This window comes from Polistes fuscatus, unplaced genomic scaffold (assembly GCF_010416935.1).
Source record: "Polistes fuscatus isolate 324 unplaced genomic scaffold, CU_Pfus_HIC Scaffold14, whole genome shotgun sequence".
NCBI lineage: Eukaryota > Metazoa > Arthropoda > Insecta > Hymenoptera > Vespidae > Polistes > Polistes fuscatus.
In genome coordinates this window covers 870,471-895,135 of record NW_025113042.1, presented here as the reverse complement: position 1 = coordinate 895,135, position 24,665 = coordinate 870,471, and the positions used below count along the sequence as shown (strand labels likewise).

At 40.6% G+C, this 24,665-nt stretch overlaps 2 long non-coding RNA genes across 2 annotated transcripts in view; both read right to left on the bottom strand.

Annotated features, from left to right (window-relative positions):
* Positions 1 to 1,585: 1,585 nt before the first annotated feature.
* The window catches only part of LOC122514151, a 48,833-nt gene continuing 25,753 nt past the window's right edge, over positions 1,586 to 24,665 (bottom strand). The window contains exons 2-3 of the long non-coding RNA XR_006302964.1: positions 2,528 to 2,846; positions 1,586 to 1,651 (exon numbers count right to left, since the gene is read on the bottom strand). This is a non-coding gene — a long non-coding RNA (uncharacterized LOC122514151). The remainder of the gene's footprint in view (positions 1,652 to 2,527; positions 2,847 to 24,665) is intronic.
* On the bottom strand, positions 11,574 to 24,469 carry LOC122514154. Its single transcript, XR_006302967.1, has 2 exons — positions 24,414 to 24,469; positions 11,574 to 11,649 (listed from the first exon to the last, which is right to left on the bottom strand). It is a non-coding gene; the product is annotated as an uncharacterized LOC122514154 (long non-coding RNA).

The window sequence follows — 24,665 nt, the reverse complement described above, 5'->3', positions numbered from 1 at the left end:
ACGCGTTTCTGTTCATTCAAGATTTATAGTAGATGGGATAGGATTGATTGGACATTTACGGGGAATCGTTACCGTGTCTCTACCGCTTTCGGAACTACGAATTTCAACGGGGCGAGGGGGGAAAGAATATAAAGATGAAACTTACAAATGTTAGTTGTTATAGTCGGATGGAAAATCCTCGTAAAAGTTAAGATCCTTTCTATTTTAACGTATATCATTATTTATAAATTGAAATTAAGTTAATAGTTTCAATCGAGAATCTTAATACTCTGCTTTGATACTTCAGTCGATACTAATACTTTTTTCTTAGCTAAGAAATAAGTACGAACCGGTGAAGAAGGGTACCGTGGAATATATTGAAGAGGAAAGAGAAAGAAATAAAGAGAGAGAGAGAGAGTGAGAGAGAGAGAGAGAGAGAGAGGTGCAAGTCGAACGTGACGAGTCACGTTAATGCTTACTTAAGCCAAGTAAAAAAGGGGTTGGAGGAGTGTTTTACGATGAAGATCGAGGAATTGTGAAGCGTGAAAGGAGGACTTTCGAAGGATATAGAAAATAAATCGATAACTTAATTAAAGCCGTCGGTCCGTCGAGTATCGCGACTAATCAATTTATATCGAATCGGCATTTATATATCGTGTACACGTAAGAATCTCGTAACACACCTTGCCACACACTCAGAATTTCATTAACTTATCTCTCCTTTTGACCGTATTCGCGGGTATGCGTGACTCGAAGAAGTAACGCCGATACCAATTATATATTCCTTTCCCGATGGCAAAAGCATCTTCGACTTATAGCATCCTTTATCTCTCTCTCTTTCTTTCTTCCTTTCTTTCTTCTTTATTTCTTTCCTTTGTTCCTTCTTCTTTCTCATCCGATTTACTACTCACACCTTGTATCCCATATTCATAATCAAAGATTATCCCCCTGTCTATGAATTTGAATTTGTAAGATATTATATATTCCACACCAAGTATAGATATAATTAATAAAATGTTCTCAATATTTTTACAATTAGTTAAGGACGATTTAAAATAAAAGATGATTATCTCTCTCTCTCTCTCTTTCTCTCTCAGTACGCGTTTTAATAACATCGTCAATTTGATTCCAACATGTGTGCATGTAACTACGTATGTATCTACAAAAAATGATTTCTCCTCTCGATCATGTATGCGCGGTACGTCTGTAAGAATGAAAAAAAAGGAAGTAAGGAAGAGAATATCTGAAAGAAATTAGACAGAAGCGAGCGGATAACCGTCGGGATATATCCACGACAATAGATATGCGGCGGACAGTACAATGGTCACTGTAAATCAGGGCATTTTAAAAATCTGACAGGATATATGTTGACTCGGCCTCGTATATCGTGTCACACACGGCCCGCAGTGCTGCCCATTAAATACAGCATTATGCTATCCGAACGACGAGCAGGCCAACTTCAGGCACGTAATGGTAATTGCCGGGATATATTCCCAACGCCATTTTCGGCAAGTTGCCATTCAGGGATCGTTCCGTCTCCTCCTACGTTGGTCGTCTTCGTTTACGGTTACCCTTTTTATTATCTTCTTTTTGCTTTTTTCTTCCCTTTTTTCTATGTTCCTTTTTTGTCTATTTATTTCCTTCCGTCGGATTGACGATTCGATTAAATTCTCTAGGGATCGAGAAAAAAAATATCGTATTAGAACCTCTCGAGGATTTGATCCCACACTTAAATTTCTATAAAATGTTAATAAGAGAAGATTATTAAAAAGTGATTTATTTGCTATTTAATCGATTTGCTATTATATACATAAATAGGATTTCTGTAAACACAGCAGGTGGTCGTGAAAGGAAATGTCGAAAGAAAGAGGAAGGGTAATGAGGAAGGTTAGAAAAGGTGTCCAGGAATTGGCCAGGATGAAATCTTGGTTAGGTCAAGTTGCACGACTAGTATTCGTTTTACTGCGACTAGACACGCGACAGACTCGCACCGAACCAACGGAGGAACGTTTTCTTAAGAATATGAAACGGCTTGGTTGCTTATAGTCCGTTGCGAAGAACAGAGTACCTTTCAGCGCCTTCGTTTCTCCTTCTCGGTTCGCATACTTCAACCCTTTCTCGGCCTTTCATCGGCGCACGTTCTCTTACGGCGAGAATTAAAACGATTCTCATTCTATTTTTTCTTACCCTTGAAAAACTCCTTTTAAACGTTCCCACTTGACGATTGGTTCTCAGTCGATCTCGCGATCCATCGAATTATATTACATTTTTTTACAATCAAATTTTCTTTTCAATTATTTATATCGAGTTTTGTTTTTTCTTTTATTATTTAAATCTCCAATATATAAGAAATAATATTGAACGTAATCGAATCGTTATCAAATGAAGTTGAAACGATGGGAAAATTAGATAGAATGTAGGTCTGCCAATGGGGGTTGATCGCAAATGCACGCGAAACCGTAAATTTGTGCGTCGACGGGTTCTGATTAACCTATGTCGCGATCATAAGGACGTTAATTAACGAAGGACTAATACATCGATTACTTACTCTGATTGCGATTACCCTCTAATACGAAATTATGGCTTCGCCCTTCGCGGGCATTCCCTTCTCTAAGGCTTGCGAGGTGATTCGTGCCGATCGAGCGCTAAGATTTATCGACGTTCGTAGATCACGTCTTATCCGGCTGACGTAACGAATCGTTCGATCGAAATTCTATACAGACATGTTCAACCTTTTCTTTTCATTCCTTTTTTCATTTTATTTAGTTTATTCTTCCGTGTTTTTCTTTTTTCTCTCTTATATCCTCCGATCAGTCTATACTCGATGGAATAAGTTGTTGAACGTGAGAACCCCTGCGTTCTGCAAGCTAGAAATCCAAACGGTAACAGAGGTTACGTTTAGGGGTAGTAAGCGGTAATGTATTCCGTCGGAGAGAAGTGAAGCATGCATATTCTAGATATATTATAAATAATTACTCAATTATATCTTTGGAAAGGCAATGAATAAAGATGTCCGAGTCGACGCTAGGGCGAGGAAGGAGGGGAGAGGGGTGGTGGTGGAGGTAGGTAGCAAGCTAATAAAAAAAAGGAGCACGAGGAGGAGGAGGAGGAGGAGAAGTAGGAGGAGGAGGCGGGGAATGAGAGAAGGAGGAGTGTAGGAGGTTGGAGAGGGGGCATATAAAAAAGGAGAAAACTTGTTCGCTTGAATATTCAAACGCAACAAACTAGGTGCACGAGTGAGAGAAAGAGAAAGAGAGAAAGAGAGAGAGAGAGAGAATGAGGTAGGGGTGCTAGAAGACCGGGGGAAAAGCTTATTTCAAATGGAGATCCATATTATACCCCTCCTCTTACCATCTTTACCATCCACCCCGGCCCCGTCCCCCTGCCCCTGGCCCCTACCCCTCACAACGAACGTACTTTTGTTTCCAGATTTCGTGATCTTCGCTCCTATACTCGAGTACGCTAAACGATGGGAAGACACTTGAATTTTGATACGAAAACTTTCTACCTCACCCATCCACCGTTTCCATCGGCCTTCGTTGCAAGCGAGAAACGATCTCGGGCTTTTCCGACGATGACTAATTACGTTTCTTCAAACACGCATCGTCTTTCTGTCTCTTTGTAAGGCTAAGATCGTTGCAACCATCGTGCGAGCGCTAACTTTTCTTCTTTTCTTTCAAAAGAGAATCAAATGGAAGTTCCCTTTATTCTAATGAAACCAGTTAAAGACTATTTTACATTAATAATTGTCAGTGACAATCGCGGTGTCACGATTTATGTCGAAGATTCGACTAAATCTTCTTTCATGATTTTAACAATAATTTTTGTGTAATCATCGTCGATGATGATATTTTTAATCGTTAGTTTTTCTTTTTTCTTTTGTCATTCCATTCTAACGTCGGACTTTGTAGGAAAAGTTTGAAAAAATGTTATTAACACATAAATCCCGGGACAAGAGTTGACGAGATAACTTATAAAATATTACGGAAATGAAAAGCTTTCGTCGGGACGGAGCAGTCCAACCGCTTGGTACCATCTTTCCAGGAAAGATAATGCGAGTACGTGGATTTACGGTATACCGTCTCGTTAAGTGTATTTTTCCGTGTATGGTTTAAAGATAGTGGGAATTTAAAGCCAGTTTAAGGGCCGTCGTTCCTGTTTCTGCCGACGTTTCCTGCGAATATGGGATTCGTTCAGGATGGAAGGATTCGAAGGAAAAGGAAACGGTGGAAAAAGGTGAAAGAAAAAGGAAGAAAATCTATCAAGAAAGATGGGCCAATATTTTCCTAAGATATCCGTGAACTCTCTCTCTCTCTTTCTCTCTCTCTCTCTCTATATATATCTATCTACCTTTCTCTTCAACGAATTTCTTCCGCAAGGCATATACAAGCAGCGACAACCCTCGGCCGGACGTGATTGGCTTCTGATAGAATTACGAAGGGTGGACACGGGGACAACTCTTGGACTTCGTCGTCGAGTCTGTGTACATCGAACGCAGACACCGAAATCACAAGCGAATGACAACTCTTCCCCCCTCCCTTGTCGTTTAAAACAAAGGACCGCATCTTCGTGAGTTTAGGATCACGTTAAGTTTATTTTTGTCCCTTCGTACGGAAAAATAGGGGAGGTTCGAATCGTTGGTTGGAACGCGAAGAGGGTTGCTTTTATTTCCTTTCTTCTTCTTTTCTTCGCAACGAACTCGAACGAGCAAAATCTTTCGATCGTTTATTCATTTTAATTACACGAATAGAAATGAAAGTTCCGGTCATCGACAAATTTCTCAATTAATTTTCTAATTTTCATTACTGCAATCTCTATTGAAATGATATTAATAATCACTCGAACGTATTACAATCTATCGCGAAGGAGAATTCTGCGTCTTTCGGAGCATCTTCCGGATACGCAGGGTAATGCAAAGGGTGCTACGCATGAACGAGGGTTCCTCGTGATTGAAAGACACGAACGATATTTGCGTCAATTTCCTGTCGCCACGATTTCAAAATTTTATTGCCAATTTGTTGCTCCATCTACCGTGTTCGTCGTCCTCTAACGCAGCTGTCAAATTTTCCGAGACAAGAGAAGACGCTCGGAGCAGCAGGTTAGAAGAGTTGGCGATCTTTCTCCTCGCGTGTTCATTTCCAAATTAATATTTAGGGTTGCCATTCGAAACGTAATAGAAGCAAATTTAAACGCAGGACGTTACGTCATGTTCTGGTAAGGGCTTGCCGAGGGTTGACTCGCCTGATTAAGCGCCCGAAGCGAGAATGAATTCTCTTTTCGTGTCTCTGCGTTCTCCTTTGAAAGAGACTACTTGAAAGTGATTTCAAATTTATGTAGTGATATGTAATTCCTACAAACAAAAAGAAGAAAAACAGAAACGGAAAGAAAATATGAAGTAATTTTATTCGAAGGTATTTCTTGCATACAACGAATGAATTCTAGATAACTCAACTAAGTCCCTTAGTCAACTATAAGATTGTTTTCAATTCCAATGAATATCTCAGTTCCCTTTCTAAACTACCAACTCCACGTGGGAGGAGCATAACCTTTGTTTTACAATTACAACATCTCCATAAAATTCAGTATATATTCTAACCGAAAGGTAGTAGGTATATTGATAAATTCGTGAAACGATAGAGAGAGATTACTTAAACTTTATATTATCTTTGGAAATATTATCTCTTATCGTAATAAATATTACATTCTCAAGCATTTTCTTTTTCTAATGGTGCAATCTCGATACGGGCAAAAGACGTAAAGTTTCCACGCGGACTGTACTCGCATGCCAACAGCGTCGGTCGCCTGAAAGTCGAGCACATCATTTTATCTCCATGATAAATACGCTACATTTTATGCGCATTATTTTGCGCCCCCTCCAAAAGAGAGAAAGAGAGGAAGAGAGAACAAGAGAAAGAAAGGGAGAAAGAGAAAGAGAGAGAGAGAGAACTGGCCAAAGCCTCCCTGTCGTCCCGACAGGACCGCGTCCTCCGCCAACCTCCTCCTCGCCATTCCTCCTCCCCTACCCCTTAGCTCTCTCGCACGCGTTCTTCACCACGCGTTCCTCACCCTACGCGACACATACATACGTTGCAACGACGCGCTTGTATCTCCGTGCTGTGCCGCTCGTCGTTCGAAACGCGAGCTCCCTCTCTACCGTCGCACAGCCAGTACCTCCTCCTCACAGTCACCATATCTCTGCGTTCTCCTCCTCCTCCTCCACCTCTTCCTCTTCCTCTTCCTCCGCGACCTCTGCCTCTTCCTACGTTGCAAGCCTCACTCCACCCTACGTGGTCCTGTCCACCACCACCACCACCACCACCATCACCGCCAGCACCACCACCACCACCACCAGCACCACCATCGGCAGTACCAGCAACGCCACCCACCATACACAGCCCATCTTTTTTAATGTTAGGCAGTTATAGCCGATGCGCAACGCCCGCGCGCAACCCTCTCTCTATCTATCTATCTATCTATCTCTCTCTCTCTCTCTCTCTTTCTCTCTTCTCTCTTTCTCTTCCTCCCTGGCGCGCTTTCGGTTCGAAAAAAAAGAAGAGAACTTAGGTCAATTTTTATCACACAAACCGGCCGACCGAGCGGCGCCCATAAAAAATGCCTCTTTACGTATGGCGATTGGTCCGCAACGGGCTTCGGGGGTAATGCCGACCTCTCTCTTTTTTTTGCTTCCTTTTTTTTTCCCCACGCTTCTCTCTTTTTCTCTCTCTCTCTCTCTCTTTCTTCCTCTCTTTGGTCCACTCTTTCTCATCTCTCTCCATCTCTCTTTCTATTCCTCCTCCTCCTCCTCTTCCTCCTCCTCCTCCTCCTCCTCTATTTTAGCCAGCTTTTTTTTCGGCGCCGGGAAAAAATGCGCGCCGCCCGTCGATTGGTCGAGGGGACAGATGACGTAGTGAGCGACGTGCCACCCCCTCGGTGGTAGTGCCGTTGCCGGTGGTGGTGCCGCTAACTCGAGAGGTGGGGATGCATACGCGTGGGACAGAGAAAGAGATGCTACGGAGCGAGCATGAGCGCGCGCGCTACGCCAAACGGGGCTCGTCGCGTATCGAAGGGGCGGTTTTTGGGGCTGGCGAAGGTGCCGCCGATGCCGCCGTCGTAGTTGCCGACGGAGACCTCGAAAAAAGAACTCCGACCTAACGGAAATATTTCTCCTACTTGTTTCGAAAGCATACACAAACCGAATACTATCATGCTACTCTTGCTCGTCCTATTGGAAAAGGAACGCAGGACCTTGGAAGGGGTCACTGTCACATCCTACGGATGCTTTATCAAGATTTATCGATCCTACAACACAACATTCCTACTCGATTCTTTTCCTTTTTTTCTTTTTTTCTTTTTATTCCTCCAAACCACTTGCTAAACTCGGCCAAACTGTCCCCTGACACTCTTTTGTCTTTTTTTTCCTTATATTATTTTTACATCTTTTATTCGAAGCTTCTCTTTTCTTTTTTCTTTTTTTTTTTTTTTTTTTTTTTTTTTCTTATTTAATCTTTCCAGATATAAGTATGTATACGTAATACTTCGATACAATTACGTTGTTAAGCATATTGCTATAAAGTTAATACCTTTTTACTGATTCACTTATAAGTTGGAAAAAGTTTTCGTAACTTTTTTATAAGCCAATGAAATTGTTAAAATTGGTTAAAAGAAAAAAGATAAGATTAACATAGTTCACGAACAATCTTCAGAATGTATAATATATATACATATATATATATTATACTTTGTAAAACTTTGGTAATCTTCTAACGAAGAAAATCTAAAACGTGTTACCATTTCGAAAGGATGAACCAATATTGTCGTAAATGGTTAAAAAGGATGTAAAAGAGAGGGCAAATCTGAGAATCAAACGAGGAAGAGAACGAGCGAGGCCTTATTAGTCGGCAGCTTCGGAAGTTTCGCGATGGTGTCCACGATGTTGGTGGGGGTCGTGCTGCGTTCAGAAAGAGAGAGAGAGAAAAAGAGGGAAAGAGAGAAATAGAGAGAGAAAAAAAAAGAAAAAAAATAGAGGGACGCCCGGTCCAATCTGTATGCTTCTCTTTTTCTCCCTCTTTCTCTCTTTCTATCGATGCCTCGAACGTGCGCTGAGGCTTCTATCTATGCATGTGTATTGGTGGTGAACGTGTGCACGCAAACATATACGGGACACATAGGGGCAGGGGTCTACGAATCGATAAAAACGCATCCCAGGCAGGCGCCAGCCAGAAGAGGACAGCGCGGATGGAAAAATGCGAGCAGGGTTAATGCGCTGATCATGTCGTCTCGAGGTACCAACGTAAACAAATACTGTTTCGCCACCCTCCGTTCGCGAGAGAACTGCTGGACGTCCTCGGAAACGCGTCGACGAGAGACTTTTTTCTCTCTTTCCAACTCCATCTCCACCTCACTCACTCTTTCTCTCTCTCTCTCTCTCATTCTTTCTCTATCTCACACTCTTCAAATCTGCTAGCTTGATCGTCGGAAGGGTGGATTTTACAGGACGGCCGACCAGACTTCGCGTTGTGTTTCTTGTCTCTCCATTTTCTCTCTATTTTTTAATCGACCTCTCCCTTCTTGTCCAACATTTTCTTATCGGACTTTGTTCAACCAGAGTTTTCCCTTTTTTTCTCTTTTCTTTTCTTTTTTTTCTTTTTCTTCTTCTTCTTCTTTTTTCTCGTTTGATCATTTCACGATTTCAAATCGGTATCGTATTTTTTATAATCTCACTTTGATTTTTGTTTCTTTTTCTTGTTCTTTTTCTTGTTCCTTTTCTTTTATTTTCTTTCTTTCTATTTGATATCATCGACAAAAGTTTGTTTCGCGAGATGTAAAAAAGAAAGACCGGTAGCGCGAATCTCCATTGGCGCGAATTTTTAAAAACCAATTTAAATTTAGCACCGTGCCGTAAAAGGCGGATAATAAGTTTTATGAGCCATGCCCATCGGCCATCTGCGATCCGTCATAGAGCCGATATCGGAGCGAAGCTTTACGCACGTTTTTGGTCGGGGCAATGTAACATCCGTTGGTAGAAAAACCTATGCGACCGTTACAGCATCGTCCGCCCGCTCATTTCTACGTTTCCGCTCGTATTTTGCGGAGAATTCAACGTCGTTATGCTGCGCGTTGAACGTCCCGCTAAATTCTGCTACGTCCTCTTCTCGAATTTTGTCGAAGAAAAACGAAACGAGAGAAAAAAAAAAGAAAAAAAAAAAGGAAAAATAGAAGAAAGAAATCAAAACGATCCGACAACGATTACGAAAAGAAAAAGAAAATGCGAAAAAAGAAAAAAAGAAAAGAAGAAGGAGAAGAAGAAATAAAAGAAGAAAAAAACATTGACAAAAAGAGAAGGAAACGTCAAACATGGGTACATAACGTATGGCAGGTAAGCATGAAAGAAAAAAAAAAGAAAAAATATATACGAGGAAAAGGTAAATAACGAAAGAGAGAAAGGGTAGAGAGAGAGAGAGAGATGAAGGGTTGAAGAGAAAAAGAGAGAAAGAGAGAGGGAGAGAGAGAGGGAGAGAAAAGTTCGCAGCAGGATCACTCGTGTCGGACGGCTCGAAAAGACGGGAGAGAAAAGTGGAGGAGAGAAAAAGAGAAAGAGAGAGTGAGCGAGTGAGTGAGTGAGTGAGTGAGTGAGTGAGAAAGAGGATGAGAGGGAGGTGGTGGAAGAGCGGTCGAGATGGAGCCCGGGCTTTTATCGCTTACGGAAGTGCCAAACACCTGTGGAATAACGGCGCGGCCCAAGTACATCGTTGCCGAAGGAAAACGAAAGTATTTAACGCCCGAGTACCACAAGATGAAGTTTTATTGCACACTACTCGCATGCGTTGCAGCTGGCCCGTGAAGGAGGAATAGTAGGAGGAGGAGGAGGAGGAGGAGGTGGAAGAAGGAGAGGAGAAGGAAGAGGTGGTGGAGGAGAAGGAGACGGAGGAGGAGGTGGAGGAGAAAGAGGTAGAGGTAGAGGTAGAGGTAGAGGTAGAGGAGGAGAAGGTGGTATAGAATATCTCCCTCTTACTCACTTACTCTCCCTCTTTTCCTCACACATCCACTCTCAGATCGATACGTCTCAATTCATGCGAGTCATCGATACAAAAGCTACGAAAGAATTGACTTTACTTTTACTTTGTTCTTTCTATTTCTTTCTTTCTCTCTCTCTCTCTCTCTCTTTCTTTCTTTTTCTTTCTTTTTATTCTTTCTCTTCTCGTTAATCGGTAGATATCATCAGGAAGAAACGTGCACAATGTGTATTTGAACGTAGTAGCGTAGGACGCGAGGGAGAACGCGTGTATTTCTGTAACGACATTAAAAATTAATTTTTATCCGTTCATCGAAAAATTCATAACGGAGATGTATCGTCCGAAAGGGTAACTTTATTACCGTTGCATTTAATCAAATAAAATCGCGATGATAAACGCCATTACGATACGCCGAAATCCGTATTTTCCAGTAGCCGACGCCGCCGTCACTGTCCGATGCTTCGCAGAACGATTCGCGATTTCATTTAATTATAATGAATTACTAATTGCACTAAATGGATACGACGTTTAATTACTTTATACAAAAGTTCGTTCTCGTAGTAAGACAGAAATTATATTGGACTTGAATACGTAACGTTACGTCGGATTGAATTTTATTCGATCTGCTTGTTGTCGTTTTTCAGCCGATGTTTTGTTTTTTTTAAACGAAAAATAAACCAAACTATTATTAACAGATCGTTCCTCGGCGATGAATTTACCTTTTTTATGTTTTCTTTCTCTCTCTCTCTCTCTCTCTCTTTTTTTTCCCCGACGTAATCCGGCGAATCATTAAAATTCGTAAATATAAGATTATTCGTTATATTCTAAAATTGATCTGTTAAAACAGAAGGGGTTTCGTTGAAATTCCAAGTGGATATTATTAAAAATAAAAGAATTGAAAAATGAGAAGATATAAAAACAAGGATATATGAGAAGAGAGGTAACGAAGCATAGGAATCGTTTGAAATCGGTTGTAAAGTCAAATGCTATACTTGCTTGACCGTTTCGCGTTGAGGCGGTTTTCCCCCTTGGTACTTTCGGATCGGTGGTCGGTTGGTAACCATGGTAACTCAAGCTCATAATGATCTTCTAGCAGGCGGTCCAGAGGTCCGGCACCCTTCTCACTTACCGACACACTCGAAAACCGCCAGCCTAAACCATACTCTCTCTCTTCCCCTAGTATACTTGACACGTCCCTCACAGCGCACGTCCCTCATTCAACGACATCGGCAATGTCCTCGCTCGTGCTCTCCTCTCTTCCTACCGTCGACTACTCATCTCATTACAATAAAGTTATAGCAAACTTCGTTTCGTAACGCTTCCTCGTCAGCTCGACGTTTCTCCTCTATATCGTTGGATCTAGGTCAGTAAAGTTGCCCCCTCCCCCTCCTACCCCGACACTTTGTATCGATTAACCAACGAAATCATCTCCAAGTCTGTTTACGATTCATCTTTTTTTTTCGGAAAAAAAAGATAGATAAGATAGATAAAAAAAGGAAGAAATATTTATTCTTGAATTTGCTACCTTACGAGAGTTCAAAAGACGTCAATATGATTCTTCTCCCTCTCTCTCTTTTCCTCTTTTTCGTTTTCATTTAATAATGACGTTTGAAAAATGAACCATGTTCATCACTTGCTTCGCTACGCTACGTCCGAGCTACGAAAGAAGACATTTCCCTTTAGAAATTCACATTCGGATTAAGGTTAGCACTAAGCGAGTTATTTTCGTCCTACCGTCGCGCGGCCGTTGTAGACTCTTTCGAAAATAATAAAAAAGGAAGTAAAGAAAGGAGATAAACAAGGTAGGAAAAGAGAACAAAAAGGGTGAAGCTTAACTCAATCTGTAGCACCAACGCGGCTCACCGAGCACGCCGAGCCGCGGCTTGGCCCTATCAATTTTTCAACAGCAATTCTCATTTCGTCGAAAATTTTGTGCCATAAAAAAATAGGAGCTTTCTCACAAACTCACCCTCCTCGTGCTAGCTCTCTCTCCCCCTTGCCCCCCTTTAACCCCCTTTGCCCCTTCTCGCTCTTGTACCAGCAACTACCAGTTCTCGACATTACATCGGCCTCGTTGCCTACACGCGAGCTTCCGCGCTGTAATGCAAAACGCATTTCATTTCGACGGAAACTGCATTCGTAATGTCCGCCGGTCCGGTATTTTAATCAGTCTCCTAACTATAAGAGTTACGCGGATCTCGCCCAGGAACGCGAGATATTAAATAAGGAGTCCGAGACTTGTATATAAAATCCACTCTCTTTTGGGATAGAATGCGGTCGGGATGTGTATATGTGTATTAGAGATATTTTCGTCCCTTCCTTTACCTCTGTGTGTGTGTGTGTGTCTCGTTAGTTTACTTATATATATATATATATTTACAATTCATTTCTCTTAAAACGATGATGACGGTAATTAACGTTAGAGAGATAAAGGATAATAATAAATAGATTTTCTACTTTGATATCGATATCGTAGGATAATGAATTAGATTGAATCGTAATGATTACAAGCTTGCTCGAAATCATGCTCGATTAGATTGCGAGGATAGTAGATTGGAAAAAAATAAAGTAAGTGATTTAATATAAAAGATGGGAATTATTTCTTGTTTCTAGTAACGCGCATGCGTCCGACCCGATGTTGCGATATCTACTAATTAAGACGATATTGCGAGCGATATCTCCAACGGACAATTTTATCTTCTTAATCACTCGACATTCATCGCATGAAAGAGTCTTGATTTTAAGTGCGCCCTATAATAATTTCTAATAACGGTACTGGCGCTTGCTTTTCGCGGTCCTGTTATTATTTCTGATGAGTCGGACTCATCTCCTCTTCCATTCGTATTCAATCGTCTACTTATACTTATGCAAATTATTCGAGGATTTAATAAAAGTTTATTAACGCGTTTCATCGGGATAGGAGAATGGGGAGGGGAGGGGCCGGCCGATATCAGGGACAAAATTAAGCGTTTCTTTTCGAGGAAATAAATATATGTGATATTTGCTTGAAATGTTGCTTCAAATTTGGCGAATTTATTTTCGAATAAATTTGTCCGAAGGGGTAACAACATTATTTGACAATGTTTCAAGTTGGTTTGGCGACCGTAAGCTTTTACCTCGCTTCACCCTTATTTCATTTTGTTTTGTTTTCGTTAAACCGTAGACACTTCACTTTTAGAAAAAATGCAGTTGCGTCAAAGCGCATACGCGTTTTCTACAGAGGAAAAATGAAAAATGGACTTTAAAATCGAATAGCTCCTGTCATATTATAAATTGAATTTTGGCTTTGGGAGCGTGTGCACCACCGCTGATTTTTTTTCCTCTCCTTTCGGGCACGTTGCATTCTCTTTTCAACCGCCTTCATGCTATCCAGAGTTGCACCCTCTCCCTTGCGTAAAGCTTCTAGTGTTTTCCGAACGTCGATCGAGACCAACGTCGGCAATATTTTTTGACGAATTGATAATAAACGTCTAACAGATGGTAAAAATGATCTACGCGTAGATAAAGATAACGATTTTACCCGCTACTTTTAAGGAAGCTTTAAATCACAAAAAAAAAAAAGAAAACACTGAAACATTATTTTTATCACGACTTTTTTTCCAATCGTAATTTTTTTCTTTCTCTTTCTCTTTTGTTTTTTTCGTCCTTTTTTTTTCCTCTTTTTTCCTTATATGTTTTTCATCCATCAATTCGAACGGTCCAATCAATATTTTCCATTTTGCCGAATATTCGAAAATTCTTTCTTTCTTTCACTCCGAACATTCTAATTCTTTTCAAATGCAATTACTCACGATTAACTATTTACGTAGAAAGGAGAGAGAGAGAGAGAGAGAGAGAGAGAGAGAGGTTGGACCTGTTCGTGTCTGCAACCTATTCCTCCTTCCCTTTTTACAATCACGTAATCAAATACTTCCATTTCCAGGTCGGCATTATCCGCCGTCGTCCGTTCTCATTATGCTAAGCACCAAGAATCGATAGTATTAGAACGGAGAGAACGATAGCGGTTTCCCTCTTGTCTCCCTCGTTACTTCGTTCCCTTTCTCTTCTCTCTCTCTCTCTTTCTCCCAATCTCTCTGTTTCTATATCTCTTTATCCCTCTCTCAGTCTCACTCATACCAACAAGCAGCGACCCCTCTACGTGGCAACGACCTTCTCCATCGTCCGATTTGGCGCGCAGTAACCCTTTCTCGTTTCCCCGCAATCACATTGGAATAATCAGTATGCAAAGTCCGGCGGGACGACCGCGACGTTTCGACGATTCGATGGAGTGCCGATCTCGCGAAATCCGTTTTGGAAGCTTCAACTTGCTCGATTTCTTCGATTTTTTTGTCCGACGAAATCGATAGGAACGGAAAGAGAATAAAAAAGAGATGAGAGAGAGAGTAGAAGAGATAGAACGAGAGAGAGCGAGAGAAAGAGTATTCGGACATCCTGTAAAACACGATGGAATAACCGAGGAATGACCGATTTATCATTCTCCTGTTTCGCGAGCGTACGAAAAGCGGGGCTGTAACCGATGCGCATAAATTGCGCGAAACGTCGAGCTTTAACAGCATGCACGTCGAGGCAGGACCGGAGAGAAACCCCGTACGTACGGTTACGGGTAAGGGCACTTTGCCGATACCCACAGACCGAAGGAAAATGGCTGAATGTGTATATCATAATGGAATTTTAATGGCATTTTTACAATCTTCCATGGCAGCGAAAAAGGAAATCGTTCCCACGTGAATTTCACTGCCCGAACTAACCGTTTTCATCTTTTCTACGCTACCACTTGATATTACTCGAAGTTTTGTTTAAACTCCGACCAAGGGGTTCTTTCTTTCTCTTGGATTTTCAGAATGCAACCTGTTTTTCGTCAAAATCGATTATTTGATCGATATTTTAGGATATTCGAATGGTTTGAGAAATCATAGTAACGACTTGCAGTTTAGAGAATGAGAGCTTCGATCAGAGAGAAATTTACTTCGGAGGATTTTACCGTTAGAGATAGGACTAGGTAGGTAGTCCAGGTGTAGTCAACGTCGGCTGAGAGAGGACAACGCGTCATTTCAGGAGTCATTGCATCGAAGTACTGGTCTGTTAGCAATCCTAGCCCAATAATCCCAGTTGCAACGTTCTCGTCCATCGGCAGACGCTATCGACTAATGACAAAACTACAGGCTCCAGACCGTTTCGACGTGGCTAGCAGCATCGGGGTTGGTTCGTCGACGGTGCTTGCGATGGTGGCGTTGACGGTGGTGCTGGCATCGCTGGATGTCGGTATCAAGTTGTTGCCGGTCCAGTTCAGTTGGACCCTCGTTCCTCGTCGACCAAATGATAATTTGCAGACCCTCTCTTCTTCCCTCTTCTTCCCTCTCGACCATTCTCTCTCACTATGTCTCTCTCTATCTCTCTTTCTCTCTACATATCCTCCGCACCCACCTCTTATTCGGCTCTTCCTACACCTACACAAGCTACCCTTCGTACCCTCCCACTCTCGTGTCCACCCTTTGATTACGTCATACCCCTCACGTCCCCTGCCTCCAATCCTTTAATTATATTCACTCGGCGCTCCGACTCTCCGGCTCCAGGGGGTCCAATTCCGTTCACCTTTCATTACGAACTCGCTACGATTCCAGCGATCGAACCAGCTGCGTTTTTCTCTCTCTATCCCTGTCTCTTTCCTTTCCCTCCTCCTCCTCCTCCTCATCCTCATCCTCATCCTCCCGCCCCTCCTCTTTCATCTCCATAGACTTCTCCCTCCCCTTTCCCCGTTTACTCGATCGTATACGAATCTGCCGATCATACGATCTTTTTACTCCTCCTTCCTCCTCGTTTTTACGTCACCGTAGTTATGTTAATAAGTTTGCCTATTTTTTCTTTATCGAATAATTGCCTACTTTCTTTCTATACTTTTTTTTATCGTTTAGATTAATCCGTGACATGTGCAGCCTACCAGACGTGACTACCAAGTTCTCATTCCTCCGTTTCCGTTACGGTACCTCAAAATTTCCGCATGCGTGCTGGATGCAACCCACGTAATCTTCTCGGATAGAGGAGGATTAAATGCCATCTCGATTATCGAGACTTTCATACGAGTTTGACTTAAACGTTCGCTGATCCCGTTTATTATCATTTCCGTTATTACTTTTCTTGCTCCTCTGTCTCACGTCTTATAATATTGTTCATTTTCTTTGATACCCTTATTGAATTTGATACTTTGAAAAAAAAAGAAGTAGTATAAAAGATAAATTCATTCGTCCTTCTTCGAGAAAGAGAATATTATTAATATTATTATTATTATTATTATAATTATTATTATGCGAGAAGACGCATAGCGATCGTAAAAGGGGAAGGTTAAATGAATCGGTCGAAGAATTTTCAAAGTTCTAAATTATCGGCGTCTAAAATCGCTAAGAATTCACGCATAATTTTCGCCGACTAACAGGAGCGAAACTATGTCCGACGGATCGCCATTAATTCATAGCTCGAGATGATTAGTTCGGATATCGGAGAACGATTTAAATGCGAAAAGATAATTCACCCTCGTAAATGTCGTTCGTACGTACGTACGTTCGTTCGTACGTACATTCGCTTGTTCTCGTTCACTCGCTCGATGGGAAACCTTGTCCATGTTACCATGGGAACATCTTCGTCGATTTTTATTTATATTTATTATTACATTTATACATATACATACACACACATATATATATATTTTTTTATTTCTTGTTTAAAATTTTTGTAAAAATATTTTTCATCAACCATTTGCGCACTCGTCGGAGAAATATATTTTTTGTTTTGTTTTGAGGACTAGGGACGGAGATAGACGTCAAGTGTACTTTGCGCTAATGCGGCTAGCGATTATCGTTGAATTCGAATAGATATACTATACTATATAGAACAACACAACAACAACGACAACAACAACAACGACAACAACAGCAACGTTTTATCGCGCGTTATCCGCGGACGCCCTACCTCCAAAGTACATACGTAGTAGTAGTATCTCGTCAAAAAGTCGATCCCCACGGTAGGTACGCGCGTCATCGTAAAACCGATCGACCAAGCTCGGCTCAACCGTGCGCATTAATGAGTGATTAACAGCGATCGTCGGGACGATTTTAACGAAATTTATGATCGTAAACTGATACAGGTAAATTGCATTCGAGCCGATGGATAAAACGAGATAAATAAATTATTTACGAAGGCCGATCGTTTCGTTCCGAAAAATTTACAACCCATCGCGTTCCTCTCGTTTCTTTTCCCTTCTTTCCTTTCCTTTTCTTTCTTTTCTTTTCTTTTCTTTTCTTTTCGTTTTCTTATACTTGTTCTTTCTTTTTACTTATTATCATTTTTTCTTCATTCTTCTTCTTCTTCTTCTCCTTATATTTATCCTATTTTTTATTTTATTTTATTTTATTTTACTTCTTCGTACGCGAATTGTATTATACGTACGTAACGTACGTAAGTTTTTCAAGTAATTTCCATATAAACGTCGCCGTTTTCATCGCGCGATCAAGCCACCAACGTATACGCGTATTTAATATTCTACGTGCACGCGAGATGGTCAAATATTTTAATTATGGCTAATTGGCGAGTAATAATGGAGTTCCCAACGATGTTGGGATTATAAGCGGGAACGTTGCTTCGAGTTCCTTCGTGGAAACGAGAATTGTTGATGAGAAACCACGAGAAAGACAACACAAAGTCATTTTAAATTAAAATTCGACAAGAAACATTGATCATTATTAGTCGTAGTATATATATATATCGATTTCTTATCACTTTTTCTTATTCTTTATTATAATATCATCTTATATTTATCGTAACATCATTATATTCGACCTCTGACTTTGAATGATTTTAATAAACATTCATATCAGCGTCTATCGGTTACGTTACTTCTGTCCCCCTATTTCTTTCCTCAATGTTTTCCTTGCCATTCGTAGTTGGATCGCGTGATCGACCGGAGTTTAACAGGTAACATTTAACATTTCCTTCTGTTTATTTTAGAATATTTTATTCGTATCTATCATCGTGCAATTATACTTATTGTTAGAACAATTATCGTTTCGAATTAGAATTAATTCGAGACTACTTTTAGATCGCAATACTTAAAACATTTCGTTAGATAATAAATGTAATTTAAGTAGCGTTTCTTTATTTATGATTTTTAATTTGTTTTCAATGATACACACCGATCTGTCGTATCTTTCGGTACGAAGAAAAAATAAAATAAAAAGGAGAAAAAGGCCGTGAAAAAGAATAAAAAGAGAAGAAAACAAACGGAGACAGAGATCTAGAATTAAAATGGGCCATCGCATTCGTACGCTAACACTGTATACAACACGAAACTCGAATAGGGTTTAGCCGTCCATGCGTGTTCAACGTCCGAAAGCTCTTATGCATAAAGTGGCTTACACGGCACCCGGTATTCCTCCTAAATCTTCGCGGAGATAACACGGCTAACCTTTCTTACGCGAGAGCAGACAGCCGCTTCCTTCCTTAATAATTTTCGCAAAATTACCAAGTAATAACCACCCGCCGTGGCGTATAATATCTCTATATTCAAAGTCCATTAGTTTATAATCAACGCGTCTTATCCATTCTATGTCTTTTACTTTTCTTACCTTCTTTCTTTTCTTCTCCCCTTCTCTCTGTTTCTATTCTTCTCAAATACACACGAACGCGTTTATAATAGATAAGATAGGTAATAAGTATCCATGGATAATAATTAACAGTTAAAATGAAGATTCTTCCTCCTCGTTTCGTTTCCTTCGACGAATAATTTCAATTGGCAATGTTTGATTTCTTCATTTTCAAAAATTTATCTACATTCTCGTAAAACAGTTCGCGTGTTGTCAAATATTTACTTTACCTCGGAACAGGGTCAATATATCTTTCCTATGTAGATTTGTATATATGTATCCATACGTGAGATGTATAAACGCACGGATAATTTAAATTTTGTTGGGGAGAGATAAGCAAAAAAGCTGAGCGACGGTAAAGCAAGAAAGATACTTCGCTTTTCGACACGCTCATACAATTTTAAGCGTGAGCTTAATGAACTAGTCGTTATAATTCCATGTTGCGTTCATACATCCCACCGACGGTAAATCGGCATTGCTCGCGTAAATCCTGTCGTCTATAAACGTCCAAAGAAAACAACAAAGCGCGAGCTCTTTAATCCGAGATTTGGACTGCCATATAGCAGGTTCATTAGCAATAATCCTACGTTTTCCAAAAGCTGATCATTTACCGACTAGGATACTCATTCGTTCTCCTCCCCCCCACCCGCCCCACCCTTTATATTCTTTCTCTTTTACATATTTATTATTTAAATAACTAACATTAAGATTATAACTATCAATCGATAAGTTAATTGCTCGTTTCTCTATTTCTTTCCCCGTTGGGAATATCTCCAATCTAATTATTTATTTCTAGGAGACAATAACAATAGAGAAACATATTTTAATCATTAATAATAACGATACGTAAATAATAATGAAAATTGCGATAACGTTAGGATGAATTCGATTAATGCGATCTCGATTAAATTACAACTATCCTTTGAAGGATCCTTTTAAGTAAGGACTAGGGAAAATAAGACGATGGAGAAGAATTGGTATCTCCGAAATAACGGTTTTACCTTACGCAATAGTATCATGTTCGCGGTCCGAGGTCAAGTCCGATGTTTGTAATGGAAGTTCAGTGGTCGAATTTAATGCGAATGCGCTATAGCGAGGAGGATGACGTGGGCCTGGCCAGGAATAGGACCAGAAGAGGGTTGCTAAATATTCAGGCATTACGGCTCTGCATAAATTCATTTCATTATGGCGCCACCAAACATTGCTTTTGATGCTTTCCGCTTCTCTCTTCCCCACTCCATCAACCCTTTTCACCCCCCGCTTCTTCCCTTCTACAACTAAGCCACTCGCACTACCCAGTCCCGTACGCAATTGCCAACGCTACTCTCTCCCCCTCCCCCACTCTCTCTCTCTCTTTATGTGCACTGTGTTTCGCTCTTACCCTCCCTCATTTTCTCATTCTATCTCTTTTACACTCGTTTTTTTTTCTCATCCCTCAGCTATTCCGATGTCCTTTTATCTTCCGACAGATACGACCACACGATCGTCGTCCTCCTGGATGGCTGGCTGGCTGGCTGGCTGGCTGGTTGGTTGGCTAGCTTTTCGTGATATTTCAAAAGTGATTTTTCCTTTTAATATTTCACGTATATTGATAGTTTACATATCGTTAAATAATAATCATTTATTTCATTACAATAAAAAATAATACGCGACAATTTTGTTATTTTAAATATAATCGATATTTTCATACACACACATACATATATATATATATATATATTTCATTTTTATTAAATGTTCGAGGATTTGAGAATTAATTTATTTCATTTTTTGTGATTCATCTTATTTTGAAGATGTTAGAATGGTAATGGTTTATGGAAACTCATCAATATTATTGGAAGATCGATTTGGTCTCATTCAAGTCGCGATACGTCAGTCGTAATACATAGAAACGTCTCGGAAGTAGAGAGAGAGAGAGAGAAAAAGGGAGAGATAGAGATAAAGATAGAAAGAGAGAGAGAGAGAGAGAGAGAAAGAAAGGAAGAGAGAAAGCGCGTCAGATCGGGTTCTCTCATGCATATGGAGAGAGTTTCATTATATTAAACCCTTTCAATGTATAATTTACTTTTGCATGAGTCATTTTAGGTCCGAAGCTTCTGCGCAAGTGGCCCCGACGAACAAAGGACAACTTCACGTTAGTCTCGAGCTTCGGCTCGCGAAATCAAAGATTTTCGATACGTCAGTCGAGTGCATCGATTTCGTAATTAAGTTCGACGATGGAAACTTCAGCTTTGTTTTGTTGCGTTTCCTTTTCTTCCTTCTCTATATTTTTTTTTCTCTCTTTCCTCTTTTTACTCCTTCTTCTTCTTCTTCTCCTTCTTCTTCTTCCTTTCCTTCGCTTTTTTTTTATTTTTTTTTGAATATTACTTTTGCGTTCTTCTTCGTCTTTTCGTAGAGTTTTACGAAAAATAAAAAAAGAGAAAAAAAAGAAAAACTGTTTCTAGACACTTCGCGACAAGAGACAGAGGAACGACGGGGTGGTATTCGACGAGTGTTCTCGTTATTCGCGTAATGACTGTCGCAAAATGTTCCCAGTGCAAAATTCTACATTGTAGGTTTTACCTTAATGAAATGCGACGTCCGGTTGTATACTCGACGCGTAGAAGAGCGTTGAGAGTTAATTATTTGATAAACGCTTTGCTTTAATAGGCAGAAAACGTAGCACGAGAGAGCTTGCCCCCGCTTATACACAGATTTTAATTATTAATTATGTTAATGACTCCGACGAAATCGATGTGGTCGTTTTGATATACCTACGTATTTTCCTACCTACGTATTTATATGTATATATAGAAAACATTTATAGTGTACACACCAGTAAGTGGTTAAACCGTATCATTTTATAATAAACCGTAGTTTTGAAACTAAGTGAAATATTTGACGCTCGTATCTAGAAATTTTTTCATAAATTCGCGGTGCGTCGGGTAAGTTAATGAAATTATTTAACAAATATTACTCAGAGATAAGTCGTTCGCGTTCTATGATATTCCTATTGCAAGATTATAGCAATAATTAACGAAAGCCTTCGTTCATTATACTAATGGACATAATAACGCATGAGCACGCGCATAATTCTCGACGCGAACCACTTAAAATGCAATATAACAAAGTAAAGCACAATTAGCAGAGACGCAAAGGTATTGTTAATTAGCAAAGCGACTACCTGCTGCTTTATTATTTAACTGCGTATCCAGTTGCTTGGCACTCACAAAGGGACAAATAGGCGGACCACCACCCTCCCTTTTCTTTCTTTCTCTAGTTCTTTTAGCCTCTTTTATCCTACTTTGTCTAACGCGCTCTTACCCCTTTCCTTTTCTTCACCCCGTTTTCCCTTTCGGCCACCAACTTTTGTCCTACCAAACGTAATACCTCTCGCCCTTATTTTACGAGAGTCAACGCGAAAAATGAAATGTTAAATGGGATATTTAAGAGTTTATCCAAGGTTATTAGGAATTAAATATCGCATTGTTCAAATCGTAGATAGATTTTTCCAACGCGTGATAATGTTTTTCCCACGTTTATTTTTTATTTTTTATATTTTATTTTTTCCTTTACTTTTTTTTCATTCGCAAAAATCTTTTCCTCTACTCAGCGAAAAATACGAGATGTTTGTATCAGAAAAATGTTGGAAGCAGTTCGGTAGTGCCCTAGGAAGCCCTTCTATTTGACGGTTAAAAGTTACATTAATTTTCAGAATGTTTCGTCGACGTTAAAAAATATGCAAACCACCCTTTTTACCCGTCAGAGAACGGCAGTCGTATTTCGGTTCTTCTCCGAGCGGCATTGGGGTCCGTTGGGTGAATCGGACATTCACAGTAACACAATTAGACCAACAATCGATAGAAGCCGCTAGTGATGAATATAAACCTCCTTTACTTCAAACGGCGCGATATGTCTTGAACAAAGAACCAAAGATTTAATGCTTCTAATTCGGAATTAAAAGGTATTACTTTAGTTTCGCGATGTGTTAAGGATTTATAAACGAAGTTTAGTTAGGTTCGCGATGTCTCGTAAAACTTTCCTTGATTTTCGGTTAATTTATAAATTTTCGTTTAACATAATAAAAATCGCGATTAAGTTTTATCGTTATAATTTAAAAACGCGCGATATGTAATATTGATAATAACATTTTAAGCTGAGATAAAAATCGAAAATAACGCGACGCGTCATCGAAGTTTGTCCACTTTTCGAATACGAGACTCGTTTGAACTTTTCACTAGAAGCCATCCTGACCACCTACACTTTATCCACCCTTCCCCTCGTCCAGTATAGGATTTCAAGCTCACCCCCTATCCTTGTGCAGTTCCACACCCTTCCTTCCCAACGAACCATCCCCTATCTCATTTGGCCTCATTGTGCCTTAGCATCCATTGTTTTTTAAATTACGAACCCCACTTCTGTCAGGCAGAAACTCGATTTCATTTTTCCCCGGTGCTGTCACTCGCTTGAAACGCTTCTCGCGAATACGGGAACGTATCCACGTCCGGAACGATTAGGAGGAATAATAATAAAACGTAGAAGGAATAATGTGCAAACGTTGATCTCCCGAGTACGATCGTTTTAATTTCACCGAACGAGAAATCAAATTGTTTTCATCAAAAGTTTTTTTTTTCTTTCTTCCTAGAAATAAATTCAATTGTCCCCATTTTGAAGGGATAACATTTTAGAAATTGCTTGTTAAAAAATAAGAACCGATTGAGAAGACAGTATGACGTCAACGTATGACGATTAGAACAAAATTATCTTATCGTAGAAAACAAAATTGTTCTAATCGATTACTCAACGAATTATCTTAATGAAATAAAATGAATGAAAATAAAACAGTTTATTGAAAAAAAAAGTCATCATTGATCTTTGCAAAATCATCTTATGATAAGGGTAAGTAAAAAAGTCATTGGTTCTCGGAAACGTCGAAATGCATTCTCGAGAGAACATCGATGCGGAGCATCGATAGCCGTCATCGATAACGTTGAGCATGACACTTTCACGCTCGCGCGACCCATTTGCCCGCATAAATCATTGGAAACGAAAACATATCCCCGCGGCCACGCAAATTTGCCAACACCCGACCGCAGAGCGTGCGAGAGAGCAAGAGAGAGAGAGAGAGAGAGAAAGAGAGAGAGAGAGTGAATGAGAGAAAGAGAGAGAGTGAGAGAGAGAGTGAGGGTGTAAACAAACGCGAAATCATGACACGGTCGCGACAGATACGCTCTCTTCGCCTATGCACTCGAAAGCGTGCGCGTAGTACGAGCGAGAGAAGGATACCGAGCGGGATATTCCGTGCGAGCGAGAGGTGGACAGTCAGCAAGCGAGATGGAATATGCGTGGCCGCAGAGAGCGAGAGTGAGAGGGAAAGGGAGAGGGAGAGAGGAAACGAGAGAAGAAGCGCGCGCGAGAGAGAGGATGAGAGGGAGCGAGTGCCACGGGAGAAACGAGGTGTTCTAGCGTGGATGACTCGTCGTCATTGCTGTGGGCCGCGCGTGCCACGCACACATTCTCGAGCGTGCATGCACGCGCGTGCGAGCAAACGTGAGAGCGAGAGATCGAGAGAAAGAGAGAGTGACCGGCTGCTGGCTGACCGACCACGTTAACCCTCTCTCCACGTGACTCCTCCATGTGGAGGTACTCTGTGAACGGTTCACCCTCGATGATACGGAAACACACCGATATCAATGCATATACGTACATTCGGATACAGATATACCATCTATAGATATAGACGGGATATGCAAAGAGTGTGAGAGAGAGAGAGAGAGAGAGAGAGAGAACGAAAGAGAGAGATACATACACGAACGCGCATCGGCAACAGTCATCGCCCACACCAGCACCACTCAATTATTCGCGGCACGCTGTGGAATCATTTACCCAATCATTTAGTTACATCAACGCAACGCAACGCAACGCGCGGACCGCCCGTACGGTCAGTTTCGCGGGTTCCACCACTACCACCGTCACTACCACCATCGACATTGGCATCACCCTTTTCCTTTTACTACCTGCTACTACTACTACTACTACTACTACTACTGCTACTACTACT